General features: G+C 48.7%; 1 pseudogene; it reads left to right on the forward strand.

Annotated features, from left to right (window-relative positions):
• Positions 1-13085: 13085 nt before the first annotated feature.
• On the forward strand, positions 13086-13251 carry LOC141990255 (U2 spliceosomal RNA; annotated as a pseudogene).
• Positions 13252-20388: the final 7137 nt, after the last annotated feature.

Consider the following 20388-nt stretch of genomic DNA (forward strand, 5'->3'; position numbering starts at 1 on the left):
CATTATAAAACTGGGGGCTCCTTGCTAAACTCAGAGCCAGCTTTCAGAACCCACCCCAGTCATAGGGTGTGTGGAACTGCAGCATTGTCAGCCCCAGGCATTCAAAAATCATGAGTCAGACCCCAGAAGAATCAGGATCAAATGTCAGTTTATTTAAAAAAATGTTTGGGGCTCTTCTTTTGCCTACTGGTTTCTGAGCCATCAGGGTTCCCTTGGGTCACATTTTCAAGGTTTTCCTCCACAACCAAGAGTGCTAGGAGCTTAGCTTTGGGGAACACAGGCACGCACACACGCACACACACACATTTTTCCACGACTCACAATAAACATCACAGAATTTTGCAACTCTGGATCTGAGATGTTAGTTTGGCAATGTCTCTTGCTCTTTGTTTAGGAGCCACAAACTCTGTGTGTGTGTGTGTGTGTGTGTGTGTGTGTGTGTGTGTGTGTGTGTGTGTGTGTGTGTGTGTGTGTGTGTGTGTGTGTGTGTGTGTGTGTGTGTGTGTGTGTACGTACACATGTGCGTTACCGTCCCCCTCTCCCATGCCACTTCTGCTCTCTCTGGCCCATAACCAAAGCCCAGCGAAGTCAGTGGAAAGAGTTCCAGTGACTTTGATGGGCTTTGGATCAAGGTGTGTGTGTGTGTCCCTCCCACCAGCTACTCTCGCTGGGTGTTGCTCTGGGTGTGCTGCAGGCTGGGACTTTCGTGGGGCTTCCCTTCCAGGCAAAGAGCGCAGCTGCTGAGCTCACATTTGAAAAAAAGGAAGGTCCAGATACGCAGCTGATGTATATCAGGTAGCTTCAGCGTTGTACCGATTCACATCACATGAGGTTCAGCCCAGCGTTCTAGCTCTTTCGTTTGCAGAGAGGGAGGAAAGAAACACGCGGCTGGCCAGGCTAGGCCTTCTCTACAGCGGAAACCTGTTTTGGTATCATCTAACTGTACTTGGCCTTTTGTTATGATGGAGGGCCTCGCCATCAACTAAGTAGCACTTGCTAGGCAAGGGACATGGGTTCCAAAACTCTGTGACTTGAGGGAGGCTGGGGATAGGTATTAACACTAGGTAGCATGAAGTATTATTAATACCTGCTGAGGGCTTTGCATGCTAATTGCACTTCCTCCTCTGTCTACTGTGGAATATCAGAGCTAATTTTGATTCCATCAGGAGTCTAGTTACAGGCTGCTGAGCTGAATTCACTTTGGGGTAATGGTGCACCAGCACTGAGGCTCCCCTACTACAAGCTGAAATCACAAAAGAGCTAAACTTACTAAGAGCTGAAACCACTGAGTGTTGTGTTAAGTAGTGGGGGAGCCTGAAGATATATGGTGGAGCAGTTTGCGGGACGGCGAGCAGAGCGGCTGGCAGAGCATTGCAGTTTGTGGGACGGCGAGCAGAGCGGCTGGCAGAGCATTGCAGTTTGCGGGACGGCGAGCAGAGTGGCTGCCAGAGCATTGCAGTTTTGCGGGACGGTGAGCAGAGTGGCTGGTGGAGCAGAGCAGTTTGTCGGATGCCTAGAGCAGCTCATGGGGTGGCTGGCAGAGCGGAGCCCCATGGAGAGGTGGGGCCATCAGCTTTGGACCATGTAAGGTGCCCCTTAAACCCCCTACCCCCCCCCCCCCCCAAATCTCTACCCAGGTTGGGAGGTAAAATTCTGCAGATAAACTTTTGAACTCTGGGGCTGCCCTGACCAAGGACAGAGACTTTTGGGTTGTTGGACTTTTGGGACTTTGGGTGATTTCGGGTTGCTGGACTCAAGAACCAAAGGGAAAGGACATGCCCCAATTTGCTTGGGGTGGGTTTTTTGCTCATGGGTTGTGTTATGAATCCTGTTGGTGGTGTTTCCCCAACATAATGCCACATTGTTTCTCTCTGTTATTAAAACAGAGTTTCTCTCTGTTATTATCATACACATTGTAAGGAGAGTGATCACTTTAGATAAGCTATTACCAGCAGGAGAGTGGGGTAGGGGGAGGTATTTTTTCATGCTTTGTGTGTATAAAAAGATCTTCTACACTTTCCACAGTATGCATCCGATGAAGTGAGCTGTAGCTCACGAAAGCTTATGCTCAAATAAATTGGTTAGTCTCTAAGGTGCCACAAGTACTCCTTTTCTTTTTGCAAATACAGACTAACACGGCTGTTACTCTGAAATCTGTTATTAAAAGGCTTTTTGCTACACTCAGACTCTGTGCTTGCGAGAGGGGAAGTATTGCCTCTTGGAGGCGCCCAGCGGGGGTGGTATATATTTGTCCCAGGTCACTGGGTGGGGGCTCGAGCCGGTTTTACATTGTGTTATTGGAATGGAACCCCTAGATACTGAACCCGGCCCTTGTTGCTGCCAACTCTGACAGGCAGAAGGGTTACACTTGTCTCAAAGAGGTGTGAATGCTGTCCTCCTCCCCGCAGAGAGATGAGCCTTATAGATTAAAGCCCTGCCGGAGGAGGTGTGCACATACAGAGCGAGACGGGGGAGTATTAAAACCCTCCATCCCTGGGGAGCGGTGACATGTTTTAAGTCCTGGGCCTCAGCCTGTTCTGGTACCGTAAAGCAGCAATAGCCCCACCAGCTTCATTCCAGTCTGAGGTGATTTTCATAAGCCGGGACATGGGCGCGGCAGAGGAAAAACTGGGGAGAGCAGGAGGGGGAAGTTTTGCAGCATAAGGACAGACCTGGGACAAGGGCAACACAGCTGATTTTCTGACCCTATGATACATCTTGCCCCATCCTTTTTAAAGTCACTTTATCTAGTGCCTCATTTTGCAGCTCCTCTGTTGAGTAAAAGTTTTTGGGGGGGTTAAGAACCACTGGCTCTCTCCTGCATGTCTCCCGCTTTCCTGTACGCTCTATAAGATTATCTTCCCCTCTGTCTATTTCAATGCGTCTCCCTCTGTGCCAGAGTAAACTGCCACAAGGGAAAAAGAAAGGGAAAACCCACATTTCATCCGAAACTGGACTCAGCCAGGAAGCAGGCGATGGAACGTTTGTGTCTGCTTCAGGTTTAGAACTAGGATGTGGTCCAGCTGACTTCAGCTGCTGAGAATGGGCCGATTCATATGTTATGAAAGCATGCTTGGAGTGGGAGGAATCTGGGGCCCACTGAAAAACAGACTCTAACTGAATGCTATGGGAAATAGCATTACGTGGGAGTTAACTGAGTGCATTGGAAGAGGCGGATTTATCTCCACTTGATCTAAGTTGGAGTTCATGGCAGTTCCCTTTGCCTTAAGAATCAAAGGAGTACATTGCATTTAAAACCTCTGGTAGGCTGTATCAAGTCAGAGTCCTTCCATTCAGACTTCCAGCTATTGGCTTGTGTTACACCTTTCTCTGCTAGATTGAAGAGCCCATTACTGAGTATTTGTTTCCCTTGTAGGTACTTATAGATTGCAATCAAATCACCCCTTAACCTTTCCTTTGTTAAGCTAAATAGTTTGAGCTCCTTGAGTCTGTCACTGTTAGGCATGTTTTTCCAATCTGAAGCCTGTCCAATTTATCAACATCCTTCTTGAATTGTGGGCATCAGAACTGGACATGCTATCCTAACAGCAGTTGCACCAGTGCCAAATACAGAGGTAAAATAACCTCTCTACTGCTACTCGAGATTCCTCTATTTATGCAGTCCAAGATTGCATTACCTTTTTATCCACCACAACCACCAAATCTTTTTCAGAGTCATTGCTTCCCAGCATAGAGTCTCAGGGCTCTACCCAGGGCTCCAGCCACTTATCAGAGGTTCATAGATGCTCTTAATCCAAAGGCATGTGAGGGCTCAGTGTTCTGGGATGCTGCAGCTATCTACAGTGCCCCCTGCAGGGAGCATCTGGAAGTGGCTCAAGAAACAGGATTAACAGCAAAGCCAGGAGAATATGTCTGGGCCTAAAAAGAGAAGCCAGATTGCTGAGCCCAGTACTGGGGGAAGGCTTGTGAAAACTCAGCTAGAAAAGGTGCAAATTATTCTAGAGAGTCCAGCTCCAAGGAGCGAGTGAAGTCCTTTTGGAGGATCAGGTGTCACAGAAGGTTTATCTATCCGCTCACTTCTTCCCAGTGCCCTGGAAAAAGGAATGCAAACCAGCTTTGAAGAAAACCATCTGTGAACATCCAGGACTTCAGAGCCCAGACTTGTCGTATGAATGTGTGGTCTCCGGAGTTAGCCTGGCAGCACTCTGAATGCAAAACAAAGCAGTACGGAGCCCAGTAGTTTGTGTGCATCTGTGAGCAAGAACCTGCCCCCTCTCTCCTGACACCCACTTCCTGACGTAGACCCCTTGGGTTTGCCTGTGATGATGACCTTTCCCACAGCTTTCTTGAATCATTTGTCTCCTGCTCCCCAGTTCAACCTCTTCCTTCCCCACCCCACTCTCTAGCTTAACTCCCTTTGGTCCTTTCTGGTCCACTGCCCTGCTCAGCTCTCTTCCTTTTTCCTCCCATATCTCATCTCTTGTCCGCTTTCTGTCTCTGTCCTGTTGTCTGTGTTTCTACATTAATGGTCTGTCTTACTCCCGCTTCCTGTTCCTATGCTGTGTTCTCTTCCTCCAAGTTCTCATTCTCCTCTCCCTCTGTCACGCCTTTCTTCTTGCTTGTATTCCTCATTCCCACATTTTATATTAAGGTTCCATGTATAGAGATGTAGTGTACAGGAATAGGGGACTATCCCTTTAAATAGTTTGTGAACTCTCTAGTGGTGCTCACTGTGTTGTATGTTTTAGAAGCTGCCAGAGCAGCAGTAAGTATATAGCTAGGCTTGTGTGTTGTGTATATTTAGTAAACACTGTTATCTGGGACCCAACTTTGCCAGTTTTTAGAGTAGTAGCCATGTTAGTCTGTATCAGCAAAAACAATGAGGAGTCCTTGTGGCACCTTAGAGACTAACAAATTTATTTGGGCATAAGCTTTCATGGGCTAGAACCCACTTCATCTGATGCATGGAGTGAAAATACAGGAGCAGGTAAATAAATACATGAAAGGATCAGGGGTTGCTTTACCAAGTGTGAGGTCAGGCTAACGAGATAAATCAATTAACATCAGGATAGCAAGGGAGGAAAAATAACTTTTGAAGTGGTAAGAGAGTGGCCCATTACAGACAGTTGACAAGAAGGTGTGAGTAACAGTAGGGAGAAATTAGTATTGGGGAAATTAAGTTTAGGTTTTGTAATGACCCAACCACTCCCAGTCTCTATTCAGGCCTAATCTGATGGTATCCAGTTTGCAAATTAATTCCAGTTCCACAGCTTCACATTGGAGTCTGTTTTTGAAGTTTTTTTGTTGAAGAATTGCCACTTTTAGGTCTGTTATTGAGTGACCAGAGAGATTGAAGTATTTTCCTACTCGTTTTTGAATGTTATGATTCCTGATGTCAGGAAGAAAGGTGAAGTTGATAGTAATGAACATAAATCAGAAGTTAAGAATTGTAGAAAATTGATAAGGGAAGCAAAGGGACACAAGGAGAACTCTATGACTAGCAGAGTTAAAGACAATAAGATGGAGTTTTTAAAATATATTAGAAACAAAAAGAATCCTGACAATGATATTGGTCCATTACTAAATGGAAATGGTAAAATTATCAATAATAATGCAGAAAAGGCAGAGGTGTTCAATAAATATTTCTGTTAGGTGTTTGGGGGAAAAACAAATGATATATTCACATCATATGGTGATGATAACATTCTTTCCATTCCACAAGTATTTCTGGATGATGCTAAACAGAAGCTACTAAATTTAGACATTTTTAAACCAGCAGGTCCAGATAACTTGCATTCAAGAGTTCTAAAAGAGCTGTCTGAGAAGCTTGCTGGACCTTTAATGTTGATTTTCAATAATTCTTGGACCACTGAGGAACTTGCAGAAGACTGGAAGAAAGCTAATTTTTAAAAAGGGCAAACAGAATGACCCAGGTAATTATACACCTGTCAGCCTGACTTTGATTCTGGCCAAGATAATAGAACAGCTGATATGAGACTCAATTAATGAAGAAATAAGGGAGGATAATGTAATTAATGCAAATCAACATGGGTTTATGGAAAATAGATCCTCTTAAACTAAGTTGATATCTTTTTTAGATGAGGTTACAAGTTTGGTTGATAAAGGTAATAATGTTAATGTAATATACTTGGCATTTGACATGGTACCACACAACATTTAGATTCAAAAGACTAGAACAATACAAAATTAACATGGCACACATTAAATGGATTAAAAACTGGCTAACTGATGGGTCTCAAAATTTAATTGTAAATGAGGAATCTTCATTGAGTGGGTGTGTTTTCTGGGGCGTCCCACAGGGATTGGTACTTGCCCCTACACTACTTAACATTTTTATCAGTGACCTGGAAGAAAAAATAAGATCATTATTTACAGATGACACAAAAATCAGGGGAGTGGTAAATAGTGAAGAGGACAGGTCACTGATTCAGAGTGATTTCGATCACTTGGTAAACAGGACACAAACAAACAATATGAGTCAACAGTGTGCCCTTGTTGCCAAGAAAGCTAACGACATTTTGGGCTGCATAAGTAGGAGCATTGCCAGCAGATTGAGGGATGTGATCGTTCCCCTCTATTCGACATTGGTGAGGCCTCATCTGGAGTACTGTGTCCAGTTTTGGGCCCCACACTACAAGAAGGATGTGGAAAAATTGGAAAGAGTCCAGCGAAGGGCAACAAAAATGATTAGGGGGCTGGAGCACATGACTTATGAGGAGAGGCTGAGGGAACTGGGATTGTTTCTTCTGCAGAAGAGAAGAATGAGGGGGGATTTGATAGTTGCTTTCAACTACCTGAAAGGGGGTTCCAAAGAGGACGGATCTAGACTGTTCTCAGTGGTGGCAGATGACGGAACGAGCAGTAATGGTCTCAAGTTGCAGTGGGGGAGGTCAAGGTTGGATATTAGGAAACACTATTTCACTAGGAGGGTGGTGAAGCACTGGAATGGGTTACCTAGGGAGGTGGTGGAATCTCCTTCCTTAGATTGTGACAGGTTTCAGAGTGGTAGCCATGTTAGTCTGTATCAGCAAAAACAACGAGGAGTCCTTGTGGCACTTTAGAAACTAACAAATTTATTTGGGCACAATTGAATTGTCTCATTAGACTAACCTCACACTTGGTAAGGCAGCTCACATCTTTTCATGTATTTATACCTGCTCCTGTATTTTCCACTCCATGCATCTGATGAAGTGGGTTCTAGTCCACGAAAGCTTGTGCCTGAATAAATTTGTTCGTCTCTAAGGTGCCACAAGGGCTTCTCCTTGTTTTTCCTTCCTTAGAGGTTTTTAAGGTCAGGCTTGACAAAGCCCTGTCTGGGATGAGTTAGTTGGGGATTGGTCTTGCTCTGAGCAGGGGGTTGGGGTAGATGACCTCCTGAGGTCCCTTCCAACCCTGATAGTCTATGATTCTATGAATATGCATTTTAATATGGCTAAAGCTAAATGGAAATGTCTATATCTGGGAACAAAGAATGTGGGCCATACTTAAGGGATGGGAGACTCCATGCTGGGAACCAATGACTGAAAAAGATTTGGCGGTCGTGGTGGATAAAAAGGTAATGCAATCTTGGACTGCATAAATGGAGGAATCTCGAGTAGCAGTAGAGAGGTTATTTTACCTCTGTATTTGGCACTGGTGCAACTGCTGCTAGGATAGCATGTCCAGTTCTGATGCCCACAATTCAAGAAGAATGTTGATAAATTGGACAGGCTTCAGATTGGAAAAACATGTCTAACAGTGACAGACTCAAGGAGCTCAAACTATTTAGCTTAACAAAGGAAAGGTTAAGGGGTGATTTGATTGCAATCTATAAGTACCTACAAGGGAAACAAATACTCAGTAATGGGCTCTTCAATCTAGCAGAGAAAGGAGTGACACAAGCCAATTGTTGGAAGTGGAAGTTAGACACATATTCAGACTGGAAAGAGGGTACACATTTTTAACAGTGAGGCTAATTAACCATCGGCACAATTTACCACAGGTCGTGGTGGATTCTGCATCTCTGATGATTTTTTAAATCATGATTGGATGTTTTTCTAAAAGTTCTGCTCTCGGAACTAGCCTGGGGACGTTCTGTGGCCTGGCTTCTAAGGAAGGACAGATTAGTTGATCAGAATGATCCCTTCAGGCCTTGGAATCTCTGAATAAACAGAACCTTGATACAGATGGTGACCGCAATCTCTCCCCCGCCCCTTGTCTCACAGACGCTTTCCTCTCTCCACCACCAAACACTACCTGGTGCTTTTCCTCCCCCCCACAAAATCACACCCAATCTGCTCTGTCTCACAGCCCAACAGCTCTGTCACACATGCCACAGCCTTCCCTTCACACACACAGGCAGGTCCCCCAGAATCCTCTCCCACATGCAGGCTGCCCCCAACCGTAATCCACATGGGACATGACCTCCCCCCTCTCCCCCCAAATCCATTCACACACACTCTCGCCCTCCCTTCCCCAACACAGGCAAAAACCCACTTCTCTTTCTGTGTGCACCCTCTGGCCTGTTTGTTGTTGGTAAACACTCAGCAAATTCTGCTCGGTACAGTTCAACTCCAACCCCCACTGCCCAGACTCTTTAACTGGTGAAATGAAAAACCAGGACCTGGCAGGTGTCCTGGAAGAAATTTCTGGGAAACAGAGCCATCTTATGTGAAAGTGGGTCTGCCCTGGTAAAAGCAGGCTATAGGATTACTTGATTCCAGCCAACTCCCTTGATCTACACAAGGCTAACTAGGATAGTGGGGCCGAGATCAAGTGGAGACTCTACCCGTCTCCATGTTCTCCTCCCCCATCCCTGGAATTCATCCCTCCTCAAAGGGCAGAAGCACTGGAAGGCTGGACAGTCTTGCTGCTGCGTGAAGGGAGCTGGGCCCTCTTGCAAGAGTCTGGCGCACAACGTGTGGCCTCCTTAAGCTGCTGTTTCTTCGGTAATTGCACCACAGCAGGGCCCGGTGCAAACAGACATGACTCACCAGGCCTAGCGCCAATCACAGCAGTGTCAGAGGGACTGTCTATTTACTCTACCCCCCGGCTCTTCCTTCCTGCCATCTACAAGCAGCCGCAGAGGGGAAATTCCTCCGAGCTCTGCAGTTAGCGCTACTGGCAGCCAGCTGGCTTATGAAGTTATGTTAATAAAGTGAACAATTAAAAACAATGTCATTGATCAGTTCAACGTTGTCCCCCTTTTGACCCTTCAATCCAGGGGTATTGAATGGGTCGCACTTTATGTAGTTGTTTTAAGGCTATAAGTACAATGTAGAACTGATCAATGAAATTGTTTTTAATTGTTCACTTTATTAACATAACTTCATAAGCAAAGTTTTATGAATGAAACAACATTCATTCATAAAACCGGTTACCCCAATAACTGGCTAATTGAGTTTCACTTTCAATCCAATTGCTGCTTAAATCACTGAAATTTACAGTGTTTCAACACTGTAACTTCTGCTCACTGTTTGCCATTCCTTACACTTGTCCATACTGTAACTCAAACTCCATTTTAAAATGCTCACTCCATTTTGCAAAACCCTGCTGTAATCTTATTAGTTTAGTTTAGATGTGTGAATGAGGTATGGATGGATGATGGACTCATCCTCCAGCCCCAGCCCATCCTGATGAAATAAAGTGTAAACACCAAGGGCTGAAGATGCAGACAACAGCCCTGACAAAGCAAGAAGAGTCCACCCTCAAAAGAAAAGAACAAAAGTACAATTGAAGAAACATCAAAGCCAGGTCCTAGGCTGAAAGTCATGTCTGCAATTGACGGGTGATCAATCACACCGAACCCAGAGGCAGCCTGACACAGCAAGGCCTATAGACTCTGGATTCAAACGAAAGCCTACAAAAAGGATGGGTGAGATGGAAGACTTTGGAGGGTAACATTCTGCTGCCAACATGGAAGGGCATCAGTGCATGCCCATCGGAGACCCAGCTCTTCCTTGTGCCTGGCTTTCCTGGCCAGTGAGCCGCCACAAGCTACGAGCCCAGGCCACGAACTCAAGCTACATTCAGGACTGGTAACTACACAGCAGCTGCAGAACATTTCAGGGGATGGGGGGGGGGGGATGTATACATAGGTATTAAATATTTGTTATTGGTCATAAATCAAATTGTGTTATAATAAATGTGACCTCTTGTCTTGTGCCCTGAAACGATCCTGTGTGGTTTTGTCTGCATAACGCTTTCCCACCACTGCTTCCCCCTCTGCCATCACCACCGTTAGGCTGGCAGCCATGGGCCAGGTGCTGCCTGCCATCAGTGCAGACACAGGCCGAGGCAGATGTGCCAAGGGGCAGGTTAGACAAAGCGACAGCTTGGTCCTGAGAACCATTCACTCCCCCCTTCAACCATGCAGGGAGCCAGCAGATTCCTCCTCTGGCTCGCCTCCCTCTTCCCATTGCTTTAGTCCATTCTTTCTCCCTTGCTCGGTTTCCTCCCCTCTTTCCCTTTCCCTCTTCTCTCCCCTCTGCCTCCTGCCTCTCTCTTGTGATGTCTTGTTTCCATTCAGCCCTCTGCTTCACTGCTACGCTCAGGCCAGGGGCTCTTACGGAGGCAACTAGACAGGGACGTATGTTGGGCGAGTGTTAATGTTAATGAACCCTGGGCTATTTCACCCACATCCCGGCCAGACTGTTCATGGAAATATGCAGGCACTCCCAAGCCAGGGTCAGAACCTCTGTCTTCCCTGTTTCCCTCAGATACCCCACCCTCTCCTCCAGTCGGCTGAAGCACTTGGCTGCTGGAATCAGATGGCTTTCTTCTGGTGTTATTTGTTTGTATTGCAGCAGCTCTCAGAGGCCCCACTCAGCAGCAGGGCCCCATTGCTGGGCACTGCACAGACAGGAAGAGACAGGCCCTGTCCTGGAGAGCTACCAGGCAAGGTGGGAGAAAGGGACTCAGAATGCAAGCGGACAATTGAGAATTGAAGCACGGCGAGATCAAGTGACTTGCCCAGGGTCACATGGGGAGTTTATGGCAGAGCTGGGAACTGGGCCTCCTGAGTCCCAGACAAGGCCAGGCTCCCCAAGAGATGTGAGATCCAAACCCACAGTCAGCTCACCAAACCACGGGCACCGTCTGGCAGGTTCCCAGACAGGAGCTGGTCACAACAAACAGGCTACACAGGTGTAACTGGGAACAGGGTTTGGCTCAACCATAGTTCAAGATGCATAAAAGTAGCAACAGTTTAATTCCACCATGGGCGGGCAGGGAGGCTGTAGCACATTCCATCCCCAGTATCATCATCAGACGTTACTTTCCATCCTGTGCTCGGCCTTTGTGGAGGGGTTGGTAATGGAAATTACAGAGACTTTTTCCATTTTTGCCAGCAAATCAAATTAGCCCCCATGGGCTGTGGAAGTCCTAGAACAAGCATCTGATGTGTTCAGTATTTTCCTGTTCAGATCACTCACAAGGAGTTTTTAACGACTATTTAACTTCCAGGATTTGCTGCTGTGTGTTTTGTGTGTATCTGTATCAATCAGGCTTACTTTTTAGCTAATTAGCTGTCTGACCTTTAGATCCAGAAGGGAATTTTAGAGAGAGAGCATGAGAAAATAAACACAAAGCAGATCTCTGGTGCCTCTTAGTGTTCTAAATCATGAATGTTTTTTGACCCTCTGTCCTATTTCTCTGGTCTGTTTCAATGGTGGATCTAACACAGTAGCCGGGAACCCCCCTGCCCACCTCCCAGAGAACGTATTTAATCATAGGAGCAGCTGCTGCAGCTTTAAAAGGCTTCCTTCCACCCCTTCGCTGCTGCGGTGGTGAAGAAAGAAATAGCTTGAAATGAAATGAGTTGTGGTTGTTCTCAGGGCTGACCATTACAAAACCCTGCACGCCAATCTGCTTTCTTATGCTATAACGCCACCCTCTGCCCATTTAAGGTCATAGCACTTTTATGAGCTTGTTTTCCCCCCACAGTCCCCTTCTTACTCTTAGAATATCAAGGTTGGAAGGGACCTCAGGAGGTCATCTAGTCCAACTCCCTGCTCAAAGCAGGACCAATCCCCAATTTTTGCCCCAGATCCCAAATGGCCCCCTCAAGGATTGAACTCACAACCCTGGGTTTAGCAGGCCAATGCTCAAACCACTGAGCTATCCCTCCTCCCCCTCCCCCTTGTATATGTTATTGTTGTAGGTAGGGTGACCAGATGTCCCGTTTTTATAGGGACAGTCCCATTTTGGGGGACTTTTTCTTATATAAGTGCCTATTACCTTCCAGCCCCTGACCCGGTTTTTCACAGTTGCTGTCTGGTCACCCTAGTTGTAGAGCCTGCTCCAAAGCCCATTGATGGCCACAGCGGTCTTTCGACGGAGCCGCAATCAGGTCCTGAAACAACCTGGGTCGTCTCCCTGCAGGCGCCAGGTCTCTCCACCCACTGAGCTGTTGTCCATTTTCCTTTGCCTCTAAAACAACAGCTGAGCACCTTCAGAGTGGACCCGAGGGAGCCGTGCATGAGCTGCAAGCGGACGAGGCTCATTCCTGACTGCCTGTCAGCTGGCCGGATGGGAGGCATTACTCCCACTGAAAAGCATGGGAGTTTGTGACCCAGGGATCCCTTGATACCAACTGGCAGAGGGCACAGTGTGCATGTGCATGCATGCGGGAGGGGGCCGGGGGGGGGGAATTGGTTACAGTATCCCCTAGTGTCAGGGATTTGCATAGTATTTCACCCAAAGGTGGCATGTGAGGTCTCTACTGAAAGCCAGTAGCCATCACAATCATTGCAAAACGTATCCTAAGGATAATAGTTAAATGGTTGTAGAGCTATATGGAGACCTGTGTTCTTAAGGACAGGTTTCAGAGTAGCAGCCGTGTTAGTCTGTATTCGCAAAAAGAAAAGGAGGACTTGTGGCACCTTAGAGACTAACCAATTTATTTGAGCATGAGCTTTCGTGAGCTCCAGCTCACTTCATCGGATGCGCGCCCAGCCCCGCTTCGCCCCCCAGCCCGACCGACCCAGCCCTTAGAGCCAATCCTTATCCCGAAGTTACGGATCCGGCTTGCCGACTTCCCTTACCTACACTGTTCTAACACGCCAGAGGCTGTTCACCTTGGAGACCTGCTGCGGATATGGGTACGGCCCGGCGCGAGATTTACACCATCTCCCCCGGATTTTCAAGGGCCAGCGAGAGCTCACCGGACACCGCCGGAACCGCGACGCTTTCCAATGGATTTTTGGAACAGGGAGGTGGAATAGGAGCTTGCTCCGTCCACTCCGTGCATCGACCTGGTATTGCAGTACCTCCAGGAACAGTGCACCTCCCCTTGGGGAGACTATTGTGGTTGAAAAACAGAATCAGTTGAACTCTTTCTTTTAAGCCAGTCTTTATAAGAGTTTTATTCTCAGGTATTCAGTCTTTTGGTTTATTTATCATGAATGGTTGGTTGCATTAAGTTTCTGTTGTAATTCTGTGATCAAATAAATTTGTTAGTCTCTAAGGTGCCACAAGTACGCCTTTTCTTTCTGTGTTCTTAAGGTTTGTAAGTGAAGACAGGTCACCAGAAGGTGATCCCCAGGCTCTGACCAGGCAGGGGGTAGGAGAGAGTTAGGTCCCTGGCTGGTCATTGCGTAGCGTGTCTCTTACAATGTAAGTCTGTTTGCATACAGAGCCCATCGAGACTGCGAAGTCGACAAAGATCACAAAATCTCCAGGAAGGAGCCCACAGCAGGAGAGTCTCCTGTTTGTGACTAAGAGCAAAGAAGTAGTCGGTATATTAGGAGACTGCACGGAGTCACACACCTAGAAGACACGCTGCCAGCTGGCTTGTCTTATGAATGAAAGGTCACAGCCAGCAAGGTTGTGAAGTGCTGGGAGAAAGAGGTAGGTGAGCTCAACTTTAGGAGACAGGAGAGTGCCTTGTTAGGCAAGTCTAGGCTCTAGAAAACGTATTATGGTTTTACAATGTAGCCAATTGTTGCCCGTACTTCTACCGACTTCAAGGCCAGATGAACATTTTGTGGGCCTGGCGCCAAACATATTTGTGGGCCCCCCAGGGGCAGTGGAGCATGGCGGGGGAGGTCAGTCCCCAGAGCGAGGGGCCAGCCGGGGCAATGGGGCATGGCATGGCAGGAGTGTCCCCGCTCCGCCCAGACCAGTGCGAGGGCACTACTGACAAACCGGCAGTTGGCAGACGCACAGTGGCCCGCCCAGACCTGTGCTGCCAGCATGCCCTTTCCCCTCAGGAGTGGGCCCACGCCACGCCACACATCCCCCCCACCCCGCCCAACACCCCACAGGTGCCGACTCTGTGGGTGCTCCGGGGCTGGAGCACCCCCAGAAAAAAAAAATAAAAGCATGTGCTCAGCACCCACCGGCAGCCCCGCGGATCAGATGCCCCGCCTCGTCCCCAGCGCCTCCCACCCGCCACTGATCAGCAGTTCGGCAGCGGACAGGAGGCGCTGGGGGGGGAGGGGGAGGAGCAGGGGCAGGAAGAGGTGGGTGGCAGGGCCTTGGGGGAAAGTGTCGAGTGGGGGCAGGGCTTGGGACAGAGCTGGGGTCAAGCACCCATGGGGAGATCAGAAATTCAGCACCTCTGCAACACCCCCCCCCAACTCCCTATAGTCAGAGTCTCCCCAAGACCTCCCCACAAATGCAGAGCCCCCTGCACGACCCTGCAGGCCGAGAGGAGCAAGTGGTGGGCGGGGGGGAGCCGGCAAGCAGAGCAGGTCGGGGCCCCTTCTGAGCATGGGCCTGGTGCCACTGGCCCCATTGTAAACCCAGCACTGACCGACTTGCTCTGGCTCGAATCTCTGTGTTTGTTAAGGAAACATGTATGTGTTTTCACTCTCAGCATACCCAAGCGCTGTGTGTGCTCAGGTGTCGCTGGGAAGCGCTGGTCCTTTGGGAACAGCGGATCTGTGACTCCTGAGAATGTCCAGTGGACCAGGGGCTGGACCCTCCAGGGGATGCTCGGAGGGCTCGAAGGTTGGAGTGTGCGTAACTCTAACCTGCAGAGGGACAGTGGAGCCGGTAGGCTGGAAGGGGAGGCCTTGTGTTGCTCAGGGCTGCTGGAGTCAGGGAGCTGATCCCTGGCAGGCACAGACAAGGTGGTAGCGAGATGCCCCACAACACCGGGACCCTTGCGGAGCATCACAGAGTTATTCCTGTGCAGCAGGAGAAGTCTACCACCCCCCTGTGCACCCCAGAGAGCAGACATGCCCGTGGGCCCTCATTCAAAGTGAGCATCCCCACCTTTCAGCAAAATACAGATCATTTCCCCCTCGGTCTCTCCATACAGCTCTGCCAGTCCAATGTGTTTTAATAACAGTAGAAATTCGATCCCTTGCTTCCCCCCTAAAAGCGGCCCTGCTCGGAGCTTTGGAGGGCTATTGCACAAATGGCACATTCCAGGGCCTTGTTTTAAGGCCAGCATTTAGATTTTACAGAGAAGGATTTTCCACACTGGAAATTGGTGAAACGCTCCCCTGTGCAGAAAGGGCTCAAGTGGGACTTGGGTGGTGCATGGGCCATGTGCTGAGTCTCTGCACAGGGGAGAATTTCACCCAGTGTGAACAAAAGTGCTTTCAGTTTGTCATTTACCAGATGCAGCCTGGGAGATCAGGCCCCAAGTGTACGATTGGTTTAAAATCTTGTATCCCTTCACCATCGCCTCCCTCAAAGCTCCGGAACCAAGGAGAATGGGACGGCTTGCTCAAGGTAACAGCCATGACTAAACTGAGCACCGGGCAGGGGTCTAACTAATACTGTGCTCAGATTAAGAACCTAAATACACCTGCCGTGAGATGGAAAGTCAGCTGCTCCCTAATGCTGCTTTCATTGGCTCTAATTTCTGTACAGAACTGAGACACAGTGGCTGGACAGATTGCACGGGTCTACCAGCAACAGCAGTGTGTTCTCAATGCACAGCACTTCATTTCTTTCATTTAGATTTTTAAACGTTTGCCTTGGGTGTTTGCAGCCCCAACAGGGCAGCTTTGTGCCAGAACCCCAGCATGAAACAGACTGGAAACTGACTAAGCAAAGGTGAAACTGACTAGTCTGTGTTCCCCGCTCAGGCTGAGGGACACACAAAAAAGGAATCAAGAGAAACGACAACGAGAAGAACATTTGATTTTAGACTTTCTTTTACTTTGCAGCCTGCAGAAGATGCAGCCACTGACCTGAAAAACTAACCTATGTGCCCCGTCTTTAAGGATCAGACGGGCACAATCTAATTGATCAAGTTTTTGCTACTCCTGAGTACTGGTAATGATGGACATCAGTCCTTCCTCTCTTCAGCTTCTGAATCTCTGCAGGCTCATCCATACGTGAGAGGGCTCCCCATTTGTAGATGGGATAGATACCTGCATCGGTCTCGCAGCAGCGAAGAGAGCCACAGTGACCCCTACCCAGCTCCTCAGATATGGCACCAGCAATGTTAGGGTTTATCCTGGCCTGTGTCATGAAACAGATGAAGGGGGAAATTTGCAAACATGGATTACTACCCGAACCCCCCAGCAGGTGGCGCCAACACTCAGCAGCTGAGCCAAGGATCCTGTCATCCAGCTGGGAAGAGGCTAGAAGTGAGGGGCGGTTCCCTATGCCCTTTTGAAAGCAGCTCCCCAGAGAATCCCCCTTGACTACAGAGGGGGAGGAACGGAAGAGCCAGTTCCTCTCCCTGGAGCCAGCCTTAGACCATGGCCAGGAGCCGACTCCAACCCACTGCAGCAGCAGCAGCCACAGACACAAGAGATCAAAGACAAGCTGCTCCCAGAACCCTCCTGTTGACTTCTCCCCGCTGGGTGGAAGGCGGCCCAGAGAACACAGCTCCAGGGCCCAGTCTCCTGTCTGCCAGCAGTGCCGGCTCTCCGCTGCTTCAGCGGGAGTGAACAGAACAGGGCGATGGCGGAGCGATCCGTCCCCTGTCGACCGGGCCCAGCGTCCGGCAGTCAGAGGTTTAGGGACACCTGCAGCATGGGGTTGCGTCCATAGGCGCCAGCTTCCTCTCTACCCCGGGCGGGGGGAAGGGGAGCTCGATCCTCCCTCCGCCCCACGCCCTGCCCCCACTCCACCCCTTCCCTTAAGCCCCCGCCCCACCTCTTCCCGCCCTCGATCCACTCCTTCTCCCAAGGCCACCCTCCACCCTGCCTCTTCCTGCCCTCTCCCTGAAGCGTGCCCTGTCCCCGCTCCTCCCGCTCTCTCCCACATGCCGCTGAACAACTGATCTGCGGTGGGCGGGAGCATAGGCGCCAACTCCGTGGGTGCTCCGGTGCTGGAGCACCCATGGGGAAAAATTAGGGCGTGCTCTGCATCCACCGGCAGCCAAGCTCCCCTCCCCTCCCTGCCCCACCCCACCCCCTCCGCCTCCTCCCCTGAGGGTGTCCCCGCTTCTCCATCTACCTCCCAGTGCTTGCCACCGCCAAACAACTGGAGCAAGCTCCGGGAGGGAGGGGGGAGGAGCAGAAACGTGGTGTGCTCAGGGGAGGAGGCGGGGCTGGGGCAGGGATGTGGGGAAGGGGTTGGAATGGAGGTGGGAGGGGGCGGGGAAGAGATGGAGTCGGGGCGGGACCGGGGGCAGAGGGGGATCAAGCACCCGCCAGCACCTGCAGAAGTTGGCGCCTATGGGCAGGAGTAGCTAGGAGAGAGGGGGGAAGCTGGCTGCCGGAGGGTGCTAAGCACCCACTAATTTTTTTTCCCATGGGTGCTCCAGGGCTGGAGCACCCACGGAGTCGGCGCCTGTGGTTGCGTCCCTGACCATCTTGGAGAATAGCCAGTGACAGACCTATCCTCCATGAACATATCTAACTCTCTTTTGAACCCAGTTGTAGTTTTGGCCTTCACAACATCCCCTGGCAAGGAGTTCCATGGGTTGACTGTGTGTTGTGTGAAGAAATACTTCCTTTTGTTTGTTTTAAACCTGCTGCCTATTCACTTCATTGGGGGACCCCTGGTTCTTGTGTTATGGGAAGGAGTAAATAACACTTCCTTATTGTTGTATCAACCAGGCAAGGTACTAACAAGTGTTAGGGAGCTTATTCCTTCACCCACTTACTTCCCTGGTCCTTCTCGCATGAACAGAGAGCAACAATACCCGCAGTCCAAAGGTGCAAACAATTCGATGTTTATGAACTTCCAGGTGAACTTCCAGCAAGCATGATTCCAGTTTCCTTCGTTAGTGTCCCCCTTCCTAGCTCTGACACCACAGAGCCTTACACCTGTGTTCCTGTTTCCATTCCTGCCCTTAGCAAAACAGGATTCCAATTTCCCCACCCCCATTCCCTGTTCCCATTTCCCCCACCCACACACCCACCCACTTCCTGATTGACTGCAGACTATATAGTAAAACTTGAGTTCTGCTTAGCTATACCTTAACCAATCATTTTCCTGAAATTTAACTAACCGATCCTAACATATTGTAACATGATTATGTAACCAATTATATCCCACCACCTTGATTAGTTTACACCCAGCAAAATTAATTATACAGCAGACAGAAACAATCACAGAACCAGACAGAGATTATACAGACAAACAATAGCAAAGTGGGAACTATAATGACAAAACAATACAGAAGTGAGGATTTCACATCCCAGCTATTGATAAGTGAGTTCTTGCCAGACAGGATGCTATCAAACTAAGTTTCCTTTTACATCTTCTAGGCACTTCCCTTTCTCTGGAGGTGATAGGCACGATCAGGACAGGATTGTATTCCTAACAGCCCAATAGCACCTTCTTTCAATGTGACTAGTTTGGAATGTGAGGAGGTGACCGGTCGCTTCCCAGCTTATGGCTGCCTCTGCTGCTTCGCCAAAGGCCTTAGCCTAAGAACAGGGCCTCAGACTGTCACAGTAAGAGAAAGCCCTTACACCGGCAGACAGTGATTTTGATGGTTTCTTTTATACCTCTAGAACTAGCCCAGTGATAAGAATACACCTAAATTCTTAGAGTACAGGCCTTTACAGACAGGCCTGAATATCTATATCCTATATACAGACATGAAAGTTGTGATATTACAACAGAAAAACTTCAAATCCAGACTCCAGCCAGAGACTGTTGAATTGGAATTCATTTGCAAATTGGATACAATTAACTTAGGCTTGAATAGAGACTGGGAGTGGCTAAGTCATTATGCAAGGTAACCTATTTCCCCTTGTTTTTTCCTAAACCCGCCCCCGTTCCTCAGACGTTCTTGTTAAACGCTGGATTTGTGCTGGAAATGGCCCACCTTGATTATCATACACATTGTAAGGAGAGTGATCACTTTAGATAAGCTATTACCAGCAGGAGAGTGGGGTGGGGGGAGAGAAAACCTTTTGTAGTGGTAAACACCCATTTTTTCATGGTTTGTATGTATAAGAACATCTTCTGTATTTTCCACAGTATGCATCCGATGAAGTGAGCTGTAGCTCACGAAAGCTCATGCTCAAATAAATTGGTTAGTCTCTAAGGTGCCACAAGTACTCCTTTTCTTATATCCTAACACTCCACCCCCTTTTTTTTCTCATTTTCTTTTGGGATCCTCCTGCCCAGGTATCCCTGGAAAAGCAAGGGACATATGGCAATACATTTCCTGATAGGGCCAGGCATCAAGGTGGAAGGTGTTGATATTCCATTTGTCCCACTGCCCCTTGTGTAGTGTAGTGCCCTGCACCTTCTCTCGTACGGGCATACCCCACCTATTCCAAATAGTGTTCCAGACTTCCCATTACAGTGGGCCCGAGAAGGTTGGGTCCAGGTTGTCTAGTACACTGCAGGGTTTGGAGGCCTTATTACATTACTTATAGGTTATCTCCATATGCCACGTAACACGAGTACAGTTAACAATACAAAATCCACAGCAACACCGAGTCCTGACCACTGCAGTATGGTCCAACATCCAAGACACCCCCAAAACACCGCCTCTCCTCCTTCGACGGGGTCACGATCTTATCTGTCCAGTTGCTGGTAGTTGCAACAAGCTGCTCCTGCAAGTTTGGCTTGCTTTTGTCCATATCGTAAGTCCACTGAATTGTCCAAACCAGCTTGACCACTTGGTATGGAATCAGGCCATATGTCCTGGTTTGATTATTCACAGCAATAAGATTCACAGATCCATTTGTGCACCAAAGTCCAGATAGCAGCATATAGATGGGTGTAGTTTGGTTATGGGCTGGTGTAATTGTACCCCCAGTAATATGTACATTCCCAGCAAAACACCTTATGCACAGTACACCCAATTCTCCACCCCTTGCATAGGCCATTGATTCTGCTCCTCCATAGTCACAGGAGAGGGGCACATCCAAACATCTTCTGTTGATTTACACTATTTTACACACCCCTCCATTGATTCCCAGTGAGCTCCTCCCCTTCTCCATAGGGCTTGTGGGGGCCATCTTAGTTGCCGTTCCATTTCCAGGTACCGCGGTAGCTATTACACAGTGCTGGCCTCCTAGTTGAGCATTTTGCATTCCCATACACACC

The sequence above is a fragment of the Natator depressus genome, chromosome 6 (genome assembly GCF_965152275.1).
Source record: "Natator depressus isolate rNatDep1 chromosome 6, rNatDep2.hap1, whole genome shotgun sequence".
Classification (NCBI taxonomy): domain Eukaryota; kingdom Metazoa; phylum Chordata; order Testudines; family Cheloniidae; genus Natator; species Natator depressus.